At 33.3% G+C, this 4969-nt stretch overlaps 1 long non-coding RNA gene across 1 annotated transcript; it reads left to right on the top strand.

Moving 5' to 3' along the window:
• Positions 1-713: 713 nt before the first annotated feature.
• On the top strand, positions 714-2059 carry LOC132721812 (uncharacterized). The gene is made up of 3 exons (XR_009624520.1): positions 714-1096; positions 1537-1720; positions 1955-2059. It is a non-coding gene; the product is annotated as an uncharacterized LOC132721812 (long non-coding RNA).
• The last annotated feature ends 2910 nt before the right edge of the window (positions 2060-4969 follow it).

The raw sequence follows: 4969 nt of genomic DNA, 5'->3' as shown, positions 1-4969 counted from the left end.
AATGTTCCATTTGATTATTTTGGGAGAGGCAACATTATACATGTTTTATGTAGAATTTGTCTTAAAAATAGCATTCTAAATTATCTTTCAAAAGCTTATTTCTACTCATCTATTTTTAGGTATTAGATATAGTTTATACATTCAAATGAATGTAAAAAAATAAATGATGGGTGCTATGGTCTTTGGAAAATCCTCTCAATTTAAAATTATAATGGACTGTCCATGCAGTTACACCGTTGTAAAGTTTGAATTCAAATGGATTGAGGGTCAGTTAAAGCTTGCAAAACAAAGGAAATTATGATATTGTAGCAAATTCTGGAGATATTTTGTTTAAAATGTAAGGGTGCATATTTTTGATTTCTCAAAGAAAACATTTAAAGTCTTATTAGTGTGGTAAATAGAAATGAGAAGTTTTAAACTGAAGTGTGAATGTGTAGACAAGAAGATAAAACAGCAGAAATCATTCCCAGTCAAAGTTTCAGGTAAACAACTTTTACATACAATAATTATTGTTATTTATGCAGAAACTGTTTAGTTTTTTGACAGTAAAAATATGAAGTGGTATTTGTATAAAATTGTGTTTTATATTTGTTTTGTTTGTAACTTGACTAAAAAGAAAGCTGCATGTACAATGTACATATAAAGAATGTAGGAATATAAAGAATGTATGAAGATCTTCATCATTTCTTAAATACAATATGTTAGAAATTTTAAGTTTGAGAAAAAAAATATAGAAATTAATCAGTAAGTACAATATCATTATGTACAATATTACATCAATCAAACTAAAGATAACCTGAGGTACCTATTACTACAACTTTCATGCTATAAACAATTTTCCTTGTGTGTCACATGTGGAGCAGATTAACAGTAACTGATTTTTCTAGTAAGTTTCATTCCTTCATTGTTGTAATTCAGCTTTCATGGTGCAGTAGATAATTATATAACCATAACTAGACAGTCTAGAGTAACATGCTATTAGGAGAATGACAGTTCATAACAGAAACAGCATTAAATAAGAATTATTATTTTGCAGACACAAAGCAATGAGGAGCAGCCTGGAGCAACACATTTGATCTTCAGTGGCTTTACAAAGGTATCTTGTTAATTCAAAGTTATTTTAGAATTAATAGGAAAGAAGTGTCACAGTACCCAATAAGACACTTTCAGTTCTTGATAAATATAGCTATTAGTCACTATTTACAAACCTACTTTAATTTCAAAACTCTTTATGACACTTAATTTGCATTTACATTTTGTTTTACAAATTTTAGAGTTTTTGTACATTTTAGCTTGAAAATTTTATCAAATATTTATCCTGATGAAGGTTCATTAAGAACTGAAACTGGAAGATTATTAATTACTCAACCTGCACTGGTGTTGATGTGTTGTATTTCTTTATTTCTTTCTTATTTTAAAATTTTAGAGTTGTATACATATACCAAGGTCTTATAAAAGTGTTTCATTTTCTGTCATATTAGATATTGATAATCATTTTCTGTCTTTACTTATTTGATATTGTTAATCATATTTTAGGAGCAAGTGATGGCAGAACTGAAGCCATATGCCTCAAAAGAGAAAGGTACAGCAAAGCTCTTCAGAATGCTATTCAATATAGAAGAGATTAAAGGCCGCTCATTGTTTGGTATGAGGAAAGGGAACAGAGAGTCTGACGCCAGACCTTCTTGTGCAGACAAAGCAAAACTTAAGTTCTTGGAAGGTAACTAATGAACTGAATGAAAATATCATTTTTGATTCTGCGTATATTTTCTGCCTTGGAGTAAATAAGAAAAGTCTGATTCTTCCACGTCTGCAGTGCTGTTTTTTAAAGTGTTTTAATCATATCTATGCACTCAAATTGAATATAGAAATATCCAATAGTCATATAAAAATGTAAGCTTATGTTTTTAATTACATGTATTGTATTAATCATTCATAATTTTTTTTGTTTTAGATTGTGCGCTCGAAAAGTTGCCGACAACCTAAAGGACTGAACTCAAACCGTCCAGGAATAGCAAGATTAACTGAAAAAATAAATGGACTAATGTTTTGCTATTTTTGAGACAATACATAATTTCATATGGAAACATTAAAAAGGATTATTTTTAAAATTTGTTTGTGTCCAATTTAGGGTACAGGGTGACTTTCAAGCAGTTTCCAGCTATTGCCACCCACAAGGTGGAAAATTTCTGAAAGGGTGAAAATAGGTGGCATTTAGTGGAAACTGAATTTGCCACTATCTGGTGGCAAAATGGTGGAAAAGTGTCTAAATACTCCACCAATTTTCCACCCTTATGGTGGCAAAAGGTGGAAATAAGTGGCATTTGGAGGAAAATAAGTTTGCCACTCAATGGTGGCATAATGGTGGAAATTTGTCTAAATACTCCACCAATTTTCCACCATTATGGTGGCAATAAGTGGAAACAAGTGGCATCTAGTGGAAAATGAGTTTGCCACCATAAGGTGGCATAATGGTGGCATTATGGTGAAAGTTTGTCTAAATACTCCACCAATTTTCCACTCATTGGTGGCATTTAGTGTAAAAAAGGTGGAATTAACTGGAAAATTATATAACATCAGTCCTGCTCAAATTTTTCACCATTTTCATGATTTGGGTGGTGTTTTGGTGGCGTTTTGGTGGCATTATTGGTGGAAAATTGTCTAAATACTCCACCATTGAAAAGGGTGGCATTTTAGTGGCAAATCTAGGGACAGGCATTGAGCAGAAACTGAATTTCTATTTTTAGAAACAGTGACCTTGACCTAGATCACAGACACCTGAGTAGCTATCCAAAGCTGTCTCTTGATATAAGCTATCCATACAGCAAGTTTGGTGTCAATAGGCCAAAGCAAATTCAAGTTATTGAGCAGAAACTGAATTTATATTTTAAGTAACAGTGACCTTGACCTTGATCACAGACACCTGGGTAGAATCCCAAGCTGCCTCTTGATATAACCTATTTTTTGCTAGTGGACAAATTTTTAACTAGCAAAAACTGAATTCAACTAGCACTTTTTAAGACAATGATTTTTTAATTCCAAAATTGTTTAACCCTTTCCCCCATGAGCATATTGTGAAAAATGGCTGTTTTCACTGAAAAGCCTCCTGTTACAAGTTCAAACTGCTATGAAACTATGAAAAATGCTTCAAAACTAATAAAACTTGGCACGAATGTTGACTGGACCATTGCCTTTGTAACGACATGCTCAGTCTCAAATTTCCTGTTACCATGGCAACGAGGGGACATCTCAAAATTGCCAAAAATCACTATTTTGCCTCGATTTTTTCCATCAAAATTTATTTCAAAGGGCTGCAACTTCTCAAGGGATTGAGATAGAGTCAAAGGCTTTTCAGCGTTGGTTAAACATTACATTATGATCGACCTGGGGTCATTTTAAAAGCTCTCACAAGTCCAAAATTTTCTTGGCGATGAGGGGGACTCCGCCCCCCTTCAAACCCCCTAACAGAAGGGGCACATCCCCCCTTCTGGCAACCCCCTGATGTATCTTTTGGATGGGGGGGGGGCGGCGCCGAAAAAGTGCTTAATTTTTTTAGCAACATTTTCTCAAACGAAAACTTATGTTTTTGGGGCCCAAATAGGTCATTTTTTCACTATTTGAGGCCCAAAAAGGGGGGGGGGGTTGAAAGTGCGTTGTTTCGCGTATATATGTTGGTAAAGGTTAAACTTTTGTATACATTCATTAATTGTTTAAATTATCATGTACCATAATAATTAATTCATTGTTGTTACAATTATGTATCATAATAATAATTAAATTAACATGATCAATATGAAAGATTTTTTTTATTTCTGCATAAAAGGTTTTAACATATTTTGTGACAGCTGACTTAAATCATGAAACTGGGCATGAAAAAAATTATAATACTTCAATTTTAAGTTTAATTATTTGATGTGCTGAAAGACAAAGTTGTTGCTGGATATAGAGAAATACAAAATTAAAATTGTAATTTATTTGGACGAGTTCGAACTGCTCGGGGTACGAATCAGCAAAGAAACTTTCTACTCAAAAACTTGATTTAGGGGCCAGGGATTCTTACCAAATGTCTGGGGCAGGCCAGTTTTGACCCCAGGGCTTTTATTTGAACAAATTTTGTATACACTTACTAGACAATGTTTCCTGCTTAATATCTAAACTCTAGCTATTTGGGTTTTTTCAATAAAATTTTCAAGTTAATGTAAGGAAAATCAATGACCCCCAGGGCGGGGCCAATTTTGACCCCCTGGGCTTTTATTTGAACAAACTTTGTAGACACTCACTAAAAGATGTTTCATGCTTAATATCTAAACTCTAGCTATTTGGTTTTTTTCAAAGAAGATCATTTAAGTTTTTGCTATACACATATAAGGAAAATCACTGACCCCCCTGGGGCGGGGCCAATTTTTACCCCAGGGCTTGAACAAACTTGGTAGACACTTATTTGAACAAACTTGGTAGACACTCACTAGAAGATGTTTCATGCCAAATATCTAAGCTCTAGATCTTTGGGTTTTTTTAAAAGAAGATATTTAAAGTTTTTTCTTTCGATTGCCATGGCAACCAGAGTTCTGCATGGAATTAAATTCTTTGAACAATTTTTAAAGGCGACCTACAAAGGAACCTTCTTGTGAAGTTTGGATGAAATTGTCTAAGTGGTTTATGAGGAAATGTCACTTAAAGTAAAAGTTTAGGGACGGACGCCGGACGAAAAGCGATCACAAAAGCTCACCCTGTCACTTTGTGACAGGTGAGCTAAAAAATAACATTGTTAACATAAATTCCAAGATCAAGGGGAATAATTCTAGAAATAGTCACGCTAGAGTTATTAACCTTCTTGTCACACACAACATGTGTGTAATGAGAGATATATATTTGAAGTCTGAAGTAGATACCTTAAAATGAAAAGAAGTTATAAAATTTCTTGAAGAAATTCTTAAGTTTCAAAGAAAGATAAATCTGTAAATATTTC

Source organism: Ruditapes philippinarum, unplaced genomic scaffold (assembly GCF_026571515.1).
Source record: "Ruditapes philippinarum isolate M1 unplaced genomic scaffold, ASM2657151v2 ctg8214_1_1_1_1, whole genome shotgun sequence".
Taxonomy (NCBI): domain Eukaryota; kingdom Metazoa; phylum Mollusca; class Bivalvia; order Venerida; family Veneridae; genus Ruditapes; species Ruditapes philippinarum.
Note: the sequence above shows the minus strand (reverse complement) of the source record. Positions and strands in the feature narration are given on the sequence as shown.